The sequence below is a fragment of the Amborella trichopoda genome, chromosome 5 (assembly GCF_054954075.1).
Source record: "Amborella trichopoda isolate Santa Cruz 75 chromosome 5, AtrichopodaSantaCruz75HAP2 v2.0, whole genome shotgun sequence".
Classification (NCBI taxonomy): domain Eukaryota; kingdom Viridiplantae; phylum Streptophyta; class Magnoliopsida; order Amborellales; family Amborellaceae; genus Amborella; species Amborella trichopoda.
In genome coordinates this window covers 3,103,724-3,119,131 of record NC_142340.1, presented here as the reverse complement: position 1 = coordinate 3,119,131, position 15,408 = coordinate 3,103,724, and positions in this window count along the sequence as shown.

The window sequence follows — 15,408 nt, the reverse complement described above, 5'->3', positions numbered from 1 at the left end:
CATCTTCACTCCTATCCAGCCTTCTCTTCTCCTTAGCCCTATTCGCTCCTCTCCTCTATCACCCTAACCGCCCCTCTCATCCCACACCCTAACTGCCCCTCTCATCTCATACCCTATCCACCTCTCTCTCACGTACCTCCATCCGCCCTACTTTCTCTCACATACGTCCATCTGCCCTACTCTCTCATACACCTCTATCTGCCCTACCCTCCTAACCGCCCTAATCTTTCACACACCTCTTTATTGTCCCACCCTCCCATCCGCTCTTCTCTCACTACTCACCCTATCTGTCCCACACTCTATACACTACTCTATTCCCCACAAATCTTCATACTAGCCCCATCTGCTCCTCATTCTCTCTCAACCCCTTTACTATCCCATACTTCCTTAGAGTTCAGACCTGCACCATAGGCAGGTCCATCATCCCTTGACCCCATTCATCCCCTTTTCTCCCATTTTCAAATACTCTCTTCTCTCCTGAACTCACACTTAACTTCTCATTTACCTTACTTTATTTTTAATTCATCATTTCTTTATCTCTCTTTCGTATTTATCTCTTCAATTGTTCTTTCTTTCACTTCTTGAGCACTCAACTTGGGGTCATCCTGAGATACTGCCTCAGGGTTCTAACTCTCAGTTTGCTACTCTAACAACCATCTCATACAGTCAAGTCGGGTTATTAGAAATGTTGATTCTCTTACATTCGGTCACTCAGGTGGGGTCAACTTCCTTTGGAGTTCCGATCCTTTCACTACTGTAACCACCATGTCACACAGTGTTTGAGTGGTGAGAGACTCTTATCTCCTTCTTTCTCTTTCTCTTTCACTTTCTTCTCTCAGTTGATCGCTTTTAAGGGGCTCTTTGGTTTAGTGACATACTTATAGGCTCAGTTCAGTAACTCCATTTTCCAAACCCTTCGGGTACCAAGACTTTATGCCTGGTACTTTTCTTTGTCTATAGTAATACCTCTTAGGAGAGGTTATGCCGAGTGGCTGTCCAATTTTCTTTGGATCATCCCTTCATTTCTTTTCACTTTGTCCTCCTCATCTTCTTCTTCTTCTCTTCACCTCTAAATTTTCATCTAGTACTTATTCTTATTTTCTTCTCCCTCTTCTCTCTTACTACCCCAAAAACTAGAGCATTAACCCATAAAGCACAACAAAGAGGAATACATTATATTTGGATTTCATTAGTAGTTTTTAAAGTGATATTTAAGGTGAAGTGTTGAGTTTAGATAGGGGCCGCAGATGGAGGACTTTTGTTCACTTATCTAAGAAGGCAACAGGCCGAGCTTATCTCACGAACTCAAACCGCGGTGAGGTAGGTGCTCGAGTTCAACTCTTCATCACTTTAAAATCCTATTATAGTTGGACATACATATCCGCACGTAACACACGAGCCACATACGCACTCGTGAGGTCAAGGCGACTGTTCGAGAGGGGGTCGATTGAACCTAGGTCCCCGAGGGAGCGTGGACGAGGTAGATCCATCCCCTTACCACTCACGATCTCCTTTAACCATATTTTCAAGGAGGCCAATGAGGTGGCCGACTCGCTAGCGAAGATTAGCACTTCTTTTCTTTCTCTTCTTATTTCTGATGATGTAATTGTGTATGTGTAATTTTTCTATCAATAAAGCCTTGAACAATAGTAAAAAATAAAAAATAAACCTTCATCATCCAACAACACTGATCTAATTTGGGTTGTTGGACATGTTCCCTCTTGTAGGCCAATAGGCATATTCAAGAGATTCCAAATATAAAATATATTATACAAATGTGAAAAAAAAAAAGTTGTTGTCACGGGGGTATTGTGTATTTGCTCCCTCAGGGCAAATTTCATCTTAGCAACATTTTTTTAACACAAAGTTTTGGGTATGTAGCCCTACTAACTAACCTTTAAAAAAATTGAATAGGCCTCTATATGTGTCTCAAAAAAATATCTTAAGATTGAACAAGAACCACTCAATTTTCGAAGGGCAAGATCTAGGTTCTTAAGAACTTAAAATGTTAATTTTTTCCATGAAAATAATCATCTCATATCTTAAATGAATCCGAAATTTTGGATAAAAAATTTATTGTAAGTTACACAATTGCCTAAGGAGTTATTATACACTATGCTCTCACAAAAATAGAGTACAAGTGCTTTATGCAAAAATACTCCACCATATTCAGCCACTCTAAGCCAGACATAAGCTAAACCTTTGCATAAGGACCAACTAAGGGACCACAAGGGACCAACTAAGGAAGCACCATAGAGAGGGGGTGGAGAGTGGGGAACAGCGGCACTTGATTATTATGTTGTTGATTATTTATTTTATTATTGTTACCATAGGTGGTAGGAAGAGGCAGCAATATTTTAAGTATCGGCCCTTGGCCGAGGTGAGTAACTTAGGTCGAGCTATGTGCACATCTAAAATACTTATAAAAATTTTAAAAAGTAAAAAAGATATAAAAATAGTTGAAGAAAAAAAAAACTTTAAAAGCTGCAATAGAAATCAGCATAAAACTAAAGAATAAGAAAAAAAAAATATAAAAGATAGATTATTGAAATTTTTTATTTATATATTGAGTAATTTAGAGTTTTTTTTTTTTATTTTAAAATGTACAAAAGTTCCTAAATCATATTAAAAACTATCAAAATCATCGTTTTTTGACATTCTTTTATATTTTTTAACCGTATTTGTGTGCGAAGAAAGTTGGGCACCCAACTCGCCACACTAATAGGGTGAGGCCGGGTTTCTAGGCGAGGTCCAAAAACACTGAGAGGAAGTATTGGATGCATGGTGCGGCTGCATGCATAAAAATAAAATTAGGAGTAAAGTTGAAAAAGATGATGAAGAAGATATCCCCTAGATTTGTAACCGAAGCCTATGGCAGAGTACATGGAGTTGTTAATGATGCTAATGGTGTTGTTGCTGCTACTGCTATTGCTGTGTCTTTTGAGCAAGCTCACTCAATTTATGGATTTCTTTAATTAATATGTAGAGATATTAAGTGGTTTTGGAATTTGGGGTGTAGAGAGACACATAAAGGGTTATTTCGCACGAGCGTGTCCGTGTGATGATCTATGATTTTCGGTGTCAATGAAAGAGGAAAGAGCATTTTTTTCTTTTAGGGAAAATACTTGTACTCCTTGTTTTTATGTTTTATATCTCAATAGACTCAAAGTTTCAAAACATATCTTAAGTCATAAAAATTTTAAGTTTTATATCTTTAAATCTCGTAAGCTAACTTTATCCCCTTTAAACTTATTTTTTTGACCAAAACAAATATAAAAAAGACATATCATTTCTAAATACCATCATTTTTCTCTGTTCACGTGATTTTCCTCTAATCTTTCTCTCTACCTATTTTCCCACTCTCTCTCTCCCCGTGTCTCTCACTCTCACTCCCCCGTTAGAGAGACATAGAGAGCAAATGTTAGAGAGATAGAAAAATTTGGGGGAAATATATCGCATAAAGAGATGAAGAGTTTAGAATGAGCATGTCTGTTTTATATTTATTAGGGCTCAAAAAATAGTTAAAATGAGTAAAGTTCGTCAGAAAGTTGGGAGATATATTTTGAATATTTTGGTCTATTGAGATATGAAAACAAGAAATAGGGCATACGATGATATTTCCTTCTTTTTTTTTAATTTTATTTTATTAATATGGGATCGAGATAAGATATAAAAAAGTATAAAAACAAACTATTTACCTTTGTTACAAGGAGGTCAAAAGCACTTTTGTCCATCAGATTTCAAAGCGGGGTTGTTAAAGTGTCATCAATCAGACTCAAACTTCAAAAAACAATTTTTTGAACTTCATGACACATTCAAGCCATATAATTTGACATCTAATGGATATAAGTAATTGTAACTCCTCGTAACAAAGATAAATGGTATCATAGTATACAATCCCCTAAGATATTGTTTTGAATTCAAACTTGCTCCCATTGAACTGGAGTAAACCAAAGTACCAAACTTCTCTTTTTATTAAGGAAATGTTTAGATTAGGTCATATACCTATGTGTTGCCGGTGCAAAAATCTATCATGGAAATGGATGCCTTGGATGTGTGATTTTGCAACTCAAAAAATAGTGCATAAGTGGTGTTATGAAACAAATTAACACCAATGAAAGAACCCAGACCTAAGTTTAAAATAATCAATTGATAAGGACTAAAATCCTTGTTTTTAGATTCATTATCGCGGTGGTTGTGATTTATCAACTTGTAAAATTGTAATCCAACTCTTCTTGAAAAAGATGGCATTTGAATATGTGAATCCCAAAACTCTATTTATTTATTAATTCAAATAAAATGATGGAAGTAGTGTTATCAGACATGGTAGTGAATCAGTGAGGGAACTGATTTAGTCAAAACTTGTGTGACCATCATTCAGCCCACTTTGAGTAGATTTTAAAATATAAACAAAAAATATGATTAATAATTTAAAATACAAAATATATTTAAAAAGTGTAGCCCAACTCTGTTTGGTTGTCAAATTGGTCAAAACCCGTTGAATTGGTCAAAACCTGCCGAATACTGGTTTTAACCGATTTTTAACCAAAATCGATATTTTTTTTAAACCAAACCAGCTAAAGCACCAATTATACCACTAATTATACCACCAATTCAACATGTCTTGACAACTATGGATGGAAATACACCTCAACAAGCAGCCAGTCCAAAGTGGTCCCAAGTTATTATGTTTCATGCCCTAAGTGAGGTTATGTTTGCACACTTTAGTAAGCCCACTGCTCAAGCACATTTACCTCTTTTTTTTTTTAGTAGTTCAACGTTAGAAATATTGCAAACGTCAACTACTAATCAATCAACCTCAATCTTAATTTCTATAAAAAAAATTATACTACATCTTGTTTGGGCTTTTTTAGACAAACTTCAAGAGTTAGAACCCTCTATTTCCTTTCCAAGTCATTATGTCTACCACTAAACCAAAACCTAAGAGACAAGCTAGTACATACCTTCAAATCACTCTGAATTAGTAGGAATGGGTCAAACTTACTATCTTTTATGCTTAAAAATGAAAAGAAAAAAAAATCACTATTCTAATTGCAAAACCCAAAAAAAAAAGAATTGTATACAATGAGACCATTTACCTTCTTTACAGGGAAGTTACGATTACTTATTATCATCCGATGTGATGGCAAGGATTTGGAGATGTTAGGTAGTCCAATTTTGCTAAATCCATATACCTAATTCCTTGGCAAGAGACTCATCTGGTATTGAAAATTTCGGACAACCCAAATACAAGGATTTGGAGATGTTAAGGGGTTTGATGTTGCTAACACGAGACACTTCATCCCTCGGTAAGAGACCTGTCATGTGATGAAAATATCTAACAGCCTAAAGGCAAAGATTTGAAGATGTTTGATATCATTGACATCGAACACTTTATGGATTTTAGGGTTGTTCGACATTGTCAAAAACTCCATATCAAACAGACAGATGATACTTATAAAAATAAAATTGAAGTTTCTACCTGTACAATGTTAGAGAGAGAAATACGAGAGAGATATTCTTGGTGGTTCTCTTATTTTAGAGCCATTACTATGGTAGCTGGGTCTGGTTAACCCATTGATTGAAAGGGTTGACTCAATATAGGTTTGGACTTGGACCCAAATATTAGACCTTGTGGGTCGGGAATGGGTTTGGGTCCATCCTAGACCCTATTAGGTCATGCATGTCCATGTCAAGGTCAGGTACCCATTGATTGGAAGGCTTGACTCAATATGGGTTGGGCTTGAACCCAAATATTAGTCCTTGTGAGTCGAATATGGGTTTGGGTCCATCCTAGACCTTATTAGGTCATGCGTGTCCATGTCGGGATCGACCTGACGCAATATTTATATTATAACATATATGTATAGTGCAACATTATCTATAAATGATGAAATATTTGTAATTAAGTTTATTTTCCTTTTATCTAGACCAGATCCGTCCAATAACTTGGACCCGACGTAGGTCTAGGTCCGGTCCTTGTCCAACTAGAATCCAATGGGGTTCTAAGTTAGAAAGCGATGTCTTCCTGCCTATGTGTGACCTGTGAATCAAAAAGAAATATCAAACCTCAAAGAAATAAACATATGCAATCTCACAAGAAATTAGAAACCTATGATAACAACAAAGGGAAAAACCACAAGGCACCACACATGAAATTTACTATTTAATAAAATAATCATAATAGTTATTTCCAAGTTAGTTAATCCTAACTTGAGAATTTGAGAGCAATAAACTAGAAAAACATATGATTAGCTTTGAGATATCAATATCTTTTTCTCCTTCTCAAAAGAAACATTTATTTCCAGCTTATCGATAATTCCAGCTTCAACCATATGAAGCACAAAACCTTTTGAGAGTTATGAAAAAAGAAACCCTTTGTAATTTCTTTACACCTCGCAAAAACCTAGAGAGAGAAACATATGATTTGAACCACTATTTATTATTTTTTTGTTTGCTTCCCTCACCCACAGAAAACCTCTTTCTATCTATAGAAACCTAATTATTAATATATTTTTCTTTCAAAAAATTACCCTTAATTTGATTTTCGTAGAAAATATTCCCTCTCTTAGTGGGCTAAAATTACCGTAACACCATTAGTACCGATAATCATATATATATATATATATATATATATATATATATATATATATATATATATATATATTAACAGTGGAATGGAGGGAGGGACATTGCACCATAGACATCACCTTTTATTTTTTTTAATATGTAGACCATGCGAATGGAGGGTGGGACATTATGTTGAGACATGCTTACAAGGCATTGCACCTATGGTTTGGCATCTCACGAACATGGTTCCTTGGCCTAAATAAAACTGGCATATATGTGCCCTTATTTTTCTGAGGTAAATATATAAGTGCCCTTATTTAGCTAAAGTTTCATAAGCATCCACAAATTATAGATGAAACTAGCTAATTATCAATTCACCAGTGACTTATGATTTGACTGAATAATTTATTTAAGTACATCTATAAATTAACTTTATTTTAAGTACATCTATAAATCTACTTTTATTTAAGTACATCTATAAATCTATACTTAAAATAAAGTTAATACTTAAAATAATTTAAGACACAAGTACATAAAAAAAAAGGAAAAGTTTCTATGCTTCTCCTACAGCATAACAACATAAAAGATATATACTTCCCCTTCATCTAACAGTCCAATTTAGATAAAGTGAATCACTAACTATTTAATCTAGATCCCATGCTTCAAAGTATTTTATTTTTAATATATTTTTTACCAACTATATGAATATGAAATTTGGTGCATGGCATCAATTCAATGGGGCGCACCTAAAAAAATATTAAAAATTATTTTTGATAAAATACAATGACCAAAACACCATTGCAACTTTCAAGGGCATTTTAATCATTTTTTTTTATTGGAAATAATTTTTTATAGGTATGAGTTCAAGAGAGGATTGGATGCCCAAATTCTTATGGAAAAAAATTTTGTATAAAAAAATTAAAAATAAAATAGTATAGAGGGTGACATTGTGATTGGGGCCATCTAAGCCGTTCATTTAGAATGGACAGTTGGATAGGGGGAAATATAGAAAATTTTATGTTGTAGGAAAAGCATAGAAAGCTTGCCTAACAAAAAAAACTCTAAAAAACTGACATCATCTTGACATCATGGGTTTCATAAACTACATCATGATAAAAAGACAATTTGAATGGTTTATCACAAATTCCAAATCAGAACAAATAGAAAAATACATCGAGGCTCTTGAGTCTTGACTAGTGTTCGCAAAATTGAATAAGAACAGCTAACCGGACATGAGTTTAGAAGCGGTTTAACCGGCCTAACCGGTAAACCGACCAATTCAACCGCTCTAACCAGGCAAGTCCTAGGCGGTCAAAAAAGTGTTGACAAAAAAATACAAAAAAAAAATCTATTAAAGTATGAAAAGCATATAAAGAATGATTAAAATAAAATATATTCAAATGAAGTTGAAAATTAATAAAAAAAAGTAGATTTTAACCCATTTTATTTTTCAAACGCTATTTTTTAAATTTTCTAAAAAAGATGAGAAAATATAAAAGTGAGTATTAATGACCAAAGCAATTTTAATCTTTACCATAATGTAAAGAATATCTTAAAATGCATCACAAATCAAATTCTTTATTTTCGAAAATTTATATATATATATATATATATATATATATATATATATATATATATATATATATATATATATATATTTTCTTTTCTTTTTTTAAATACCGGTTGATCACCCTAACTGCCCAAAACCGGAACCGGCCACGATCTAACAGGACGGTTAGCGGTTAGATCAGGCGATTTTGTGAACAAAGGTCTTGACTCAAACCGATGAAACTACCCCAAATTTGTGGTATAAACTATGAACTTCATACGCTTTTTTTGAGTGTTTGTAGGTTTTTTTTTGAGAAAATAGGTTGCTCAAATTGGCTATTTGTTATTGTAGAACTCTAGAAAAACCCCTTCACTAAATACAATGCTGAAGAGTCACTTATACAGGAAGGACTAAAAGCATAGGTGGTGGCTGTCACAACTTGATGTTTTGAATTTCATTTCTATTATGGATAAAGGATGTTTATCCCCACTGATCTACCCTTTAAAAGGAAAAAAAAAAAAAGAATCGCCTACACCAGGAGTTCTTATGATAGACTAACATTCTTAAGGCGAGTTTGGATGGTGATCCTACGAGCATTCATAATGGGGGAAGTAACAATTTTTTTTTTTTGGGATGTAATTTGTTTAAGGCTGAGGCCTTAAACAATCAAAGTAAGTCGCACCTTCAAATAGTGTCGAAAGATGTTTCAGTACTGAAAATATTGGTGATATCCTTAACATTTATTTTTATCCCTAATTATAAAATTTAAAGCTTCAAAATTAGTGTTGATCAAGCTGATCTATGAACACTTGAAAATTGATAGTAGAGAAAATGCATTATAAGATGTACTATTTCCAGGACTTAAAAATCTATTTTTTCTTATGTCCATATATCTTGCGGTCAAGATGATAAATTCTAGGATTTTTAGGCATCGAAACAACCTCTTCTAAAAAATTTTTGAGGTATCGCTTAATTTGATTGTTTAGGGTCTCACCCCTATATAAACTTTTTACTTTTTTTTTCTTTTCATGCTATTCCCCCTTTTCACATACGCGGCCATTTAAAAAAAAGATGGGGACTAGTGAGATGCAAAAATATTCCCATAAGCAACATAGAAAAAAGGTATATTTTCCATTTAGTGCTATAGATAAACATGCCCTTAATCGGAAGTTCTCGACAGCAGCAATCTTTGCCATCAAGATGGGACCAGATTGCCAAGTCTAACCAGATAGAGTGGCAACTGGTTTCTTGACTGTTCTAGTCTAAAATAAAAATGGATTTTGTCAAATTGGTCAAACCCATTGTTTGACCGGATAGGATTGGATTAATTGGTTAAACAAATTTGGACTTTTTTTGTTAATATATTTTATATTTTGGGACCTATTTTTTTAACCTTTAAAAATCCAATCTAGAGCAAATCGGTTTTGATAGTTGGCCGGTCTAATCTTGATAACACTGATTGAAACTCCTATTAAATTTCCTAGACTTTTGTCCTATTTGTTTTCTCAAGTGATTTCTTTGGTACCCACTTCAAAGCATTGACCCTACAAGAAAACAAACCCATATCAAGGGGCACTATAAATAATGTTTCCCAATTTCTAAAAAAGGTAGCATACAACAAAATGCATGATATCATGCCAACAAGAAGCACTACCCCTATGTTTGCATCACCCTTTTTACAAATATATAATAGTAAAGGATACCCACTTCATCATGCTCATCAAGGGATGCACCAATTGTTGTCCCTATGACAACTAAAACTTGTATGCCCACTAGCCAACATCATCATTTCATGGAATCTAGTGTTTGAACCTCAAGGAAATTTTTTTTTATATAAATACCGCCTTGGATGGTGGGGCTTTCCATGCAATAACACCTTAAACCTTTCCTTTTTGGGAAAGATTTAAAATTCTGCAAATTGTTATGCAACAAACCATTAGCAATGGAAGTTTCATGAGGTGCCAAATAATACCATTTCCAAGAAAAGTTACATGGTCATATGCCATTGTGGTGGCAAAGAGAGAGGCTCCACTTAAGAATATGTGATAGGAAAAGCTACCAACCCAGTCCCCTCCAGTCCAAAAGGGTCAGCTTGGACCTTGCTCCTATAGGGTTATTCCTCCTTCAGGTACTATAGAACAAAAAACAAATAAAAAGTAGGTTCTATGTATCTGAGATAGGCACTGTTTGCTAGTGCTTTCAAATATGAGTGGGTTCTAGGTTGTTTTTCTGTACAATTGATGTTTAAAACACATAATTAGACCCTCAATTGCAATAGGATAATTCCAGTGCACCTGGTCCAACTTGGGCGAATCTTGAGTGACATTAGTGCACGAACATTAAAAGAAAATTAAATTTTTTTAAAAAGAAAATTAAATTAGTCGATTTTGGGGTTCCCTAAAACCGGATTGCTCAGCTACCGATTCCAATATGAACTCGACTATTCCAGTTCAAACTGGAGATTTTTTTTTAATAGCACACAACTCATTTAGTGTTCCGTCATAGTTGGCCCTAAAACTAAAGGACACGGTTTCTACGCGGCCAAACCCACATATGCAGAGATGCGGGCCTCGTAATAAATCTATTTTTGAGATGGATTTTAAGACTTGATTTTTAAGGACATGTAATCTCTAAAATGGAGATCATGAATATGAAAAAATAAATAAATTTTATAAAATAAGAATAATAATTATAGCAAAAAAGCATTTGGACTATTAGTTTCTATTGTTGTTAGATGGAACACCTACTTGCATCCATCTTTAAGATGGATGCTTCACATTTGCTGGACCGCATATAGACCGCATATGTAGAAATGTGGTTTAGCCCGCATGAAACAATTGTCCAAAACTAAATGCATGTCTGACTCGCACTATCCTGCATCATTTATTATGCAAGGAGATTCATAATACTATTCCTGATAATAATACAAAACTCATTTAGTGGTCAATCCAAACTAGCCAACTAAATGCTCGCGCAATCACACAAAGTGCCAACTCGTGAAAGATCATTTGGGTGCATATTTTCATGGGTGCGGTTTGTATATAGCCGAGGCTCTACACAATCAAATTAGAGCCCACCTTCAAAGAGTGTCGAGAAATATGATTTTAATATTGGAAAGTTTTGTGGTAGCCTTAAATGATATGTTCATCTTTAGTTATAAACTTTAAATCTTCAAAAATAGTGTAGATCAGACAGATCTATGAAAACATGAAAATCTTGAAAATTGACAGTCTAAAAATGCGTTACGAGATGCACTATTTCCAAAACTTGAAATCAATTTCTTTCTCATGTCCATGCATCTTGATGTCGAGATGATAAATTGATGATATTTGAGCATCAAAACATTTTCTAGTAAAAGTTTTGAGGTAATTGTTCAAAGCGTAGGCCCTATATAAACTTTTCCTTATTTTAATTGCACTAATTGACCCCATTGTAACTAAAAGATGTCCAATAAAATGAAACCCTTGAGGCCACATCTCTCTATCTCAAGTGACGAAAGCAATGAGGTCACCTCTCTCTAAAATCATATACTTCAATATTTTTGGCGCCTGTTCATGTATCACTGATCAGGTTGATATATCTCTCTCTTGACAATATTCAAAACTTTTATTGTCTATATCAGAACATTACAATCATCGTATCACAACAAAGAAATTACATTGTAAGACGCCACCACAGAAGAGAGTGGAGCACCTTTTTTTTTTTTTTTTTTTTTGCCAAAGTATCACCCAATTCATAGGCTTCCTTCCCTACATTCATGAAAGAAAGAGAACTAATTTGCCAAATCCACAACCAGTAGTGTTGCAACTGCCCTCACACCCGCCTCTCTCTTTCTCTTATTTATAGTAACAGGCTTTTTTTTTTTTTTTTTTTTTAAGTTATCAAAATCTTATTTTCTGGTATACTACATTGTTGCCTCGCAGCCCAAATTTTTTAAAATTAATTAATTCATCATCATTATCGGAATCTTATCCAACTATTTGGAGTTAGCATTTCCTTAATCACAAAAAGTATGGATGCAACCAGCCTTTGGTCCAATTATTGAAACAAAAACTTTCATGATAAGATAAATTTAGGGGAAATTAATGTAAAATCCTTATTCTTGAAATAAATAATCCCAATATTTACAATTTTATGCCCGTCTTTTTGCTTCGTCTGAATTTTTTTTTTTTAAGATACTCCTAAATTTAGGGTTTGAACAACCTTTTGAGAAGTCGGTCCGGCACATGAAGTACATAACTGCCTTTTTAAAGAATGGTCTAGTACTTCAAATGCTGATCGGTCAACTCCATGCAAAAAAATTCTGCAAAGGTCGTTCCTCCACTTGGAATATAGAGAATTCGATATGGTACTTCGACTACGTAGTCCGGTACTTTAGGTATCGGCTGGAAATATTTTGGGCTAAAAATGACAAAAAAAAAAAATCTAAAAATTTATAAATACTGAGATTATATTTTAATTCTAAAAAATATAATCCTGATATTTCCCTAAAGATAAATCTATAAAAATATTGTCTCAAAATTGAATAGAAACCAACCAATTTATAGAGAGAGATCTATGCGATAGAAAACTCAAATTTAAATTTTTTCTTTTGAGAATAATCATCTAGCGATTCTTAAGTGGCTCTATTTCAGACTGAGAAAATCCTGCCAAGTAAGTCTTTTGACCGAGGGAGTAGAAATAAGGTACACTCCCTAAATAGCATAATATACATGCTCATCCAACCATATTACATAGCCTAAATCCATGCTGGCATATGTCGGCAGATGAAAGAGGTACAAATTTAGAGTTTGACCCTACATCCCTTACGCTAACTCATTTTTGTAGGACTATCCTACAACATAGGAGTTCTATCCTCCCCCTTATCCAACCGTCAATTGTTTAATGGAGGGCTAAGATTGCCCTAATCACAATGACACGTCTCTAAACTATTTTATTTTTAATTTTTTTCTATAAACTATTTTGACATCAAATTTTGGACGTCCATTCCTCTATTAAACTCGCACTAACGAAAAATCTAAAAAAAAATATTTTCAATAAAATAAAATGACCAAAATAACTCTGAAAAATTCAAAGTGTATTTTGGTCATTATTTTTTATCGAAAAATTTTTTATTGTTAATATTTTTTATAGGTATGCACCAATGAGAAGATGGCACGTACCAAATTTCATATTCAGACAAGTTGTATTAAAAAAAACGGTGAGTAACTCTCTTGATAAAAAATGGACGGTTGGATGGTAGGGGAGGATAAAACTTCTATGTTGTAGGAGGAACATAGAAAGGTCTCCCTCAATATAAACCCCTAAATCTTCATCCCCTAACAATACATAAGAGAAAGCCAAGGGTTTATTCATTATTTTTTAATGGTAGAAAAAAAATTGTTTTCTATTCTTTAATGCCTACGTATTTCTTCAACATTTTAAGCTTATGAGACTCCCTGATGATAATAATGAAGTACTAAATTTATTTCAATAGAAAAATTGATTTTGAGTTTTCAAACACTCGTTCTCTATTTAATCTTAGGCTGTTATTTTTTAGGCCTTTACAGATTGCTTATTATGTCGTTTTTGAGGTTGATACTAGGCAGAAGAACTTAGGACACCAAAATATCAAATTCTGAAAATATTCTTGCATAAGGTTTTACCCAAATATGTGAATGGAAAATATGCTCCCGCAGGTGAATAATCTTTTTGCTTCGCTTACTTACTAAAAAAAAATAAGGAAAAAAGAACATGCATCTTCTGGCTTTGCTCAATACCAACACAACAATTTAATTGCAGTGGTTATTGATATTGCAAAGTGTATAATAGAATGCCGAATGTTGTTATTACTCAACTTTTTGATTAGCTGCAAGAAAGTGAAATTGTTACCTTCTTTCCGAGGAAGAGGTGGCTTGGGAGGTGGAAAGTGATGGAATTTTCTTGTTGAAATCGGCATATAGGCTACGACCGTCTATGATTGTCACTGCCTATGTTAAATAAAGTGTGGAAGTGGCCCATACCACATAAAGTGTAGCTTTTGTGTGGATTGTTTTGCAGGGGAGGATGTTAACGGTGGATAAATTGAAAAAAAGAAGGAAGATATTCGTAAATATTTGCATTATATGCAAATGGGACGAAGAAACAAGGGACCATTTATTTTTTTCAATGTCATTTTACAAGATAGAGTTAAAGTGGGGAAGGTTATTTGGAAGATTTTCGTGTGGAGCTATATTGTGGGAAATTATGGAGGGAATGGAATTCACGAACATTCGAAGGGATTGTTAGAGACACTGCAAGTGTTAAGACAAGAATTCTGCATTTGTTATGAAGTTGGTTTTATGCGACTAAAGAAGGATGGGGGGTTACTGTGTCTGATGTTATTTTGAATTTGGAGAATTTAGTTAAGCAACAGATAATTAAAGCTAGACCTGTTTGTTGTAGCTATATTCCTCTTGAAGGTTTTTATAACCTGAATTTTGATGGAAATTTATTTGGGAATCCAGAGCCAACAGGTGTTTGGGCAGTTGTTAGGAACTGACTTGGTCACAATGTTTTGTTTTGCTAGGTGTTACTACTGCAAATCAAGCAAACCTCTTTCATGGTCTCAATATTTTCAACTAGAAACAACTTCAATGGCACTTGTTGGTGGAGGGAAACTCCTTTAATATCATTTGAATGGTGTAACAAGCAATACGAAATCCCATGGATATTGTGTTCTTTGGGGTTATCTGTTGTGAAAAATTGTGATTCTATTGATTTTTCCTTTTCAAACATATTTTTAGAGAGGCCAATGTCGTGATAGATCGGACTTGCAAAGCACAATATAACCATGGCGAATGTTTTTGTTGTTGAGGATGCTTCATCCTTTCTGTAATTGTTTTGTAATATGCTGATATTAATAAGGATATAAATTTTGTCAAAAAATAAAAAATAATTGTGGAGCCCTTGAATCAAATGTGATGTGTTTGTTTTTTTATTTTCGTAAGAAAATTGTTTTGTTCATTTTCCTTGAGGCTAATTCAAATGCCAGTTTAGTTTGTTAAAATAAGTAGGGACCACCTTTCAAGATTTTTTAGATTAAGGTTTCATGTAAAGTTTTGGCTCAAAGTTTTGTATTGGCTTTCTACTTAACACAACCCACCTCATTTATCCGGGCTTGGGATGGGTTAAAAGAAAGTTTAAGATCCTCACCCTTCTATAGGATAGTTGTGAGACCAACTTTGCTTTATGGACAGAATGTTGGATGGTCAAGAAACAATATATGCATATGTTAAGCATGGCTGAGATGAGGATGCTGAAATGAATAA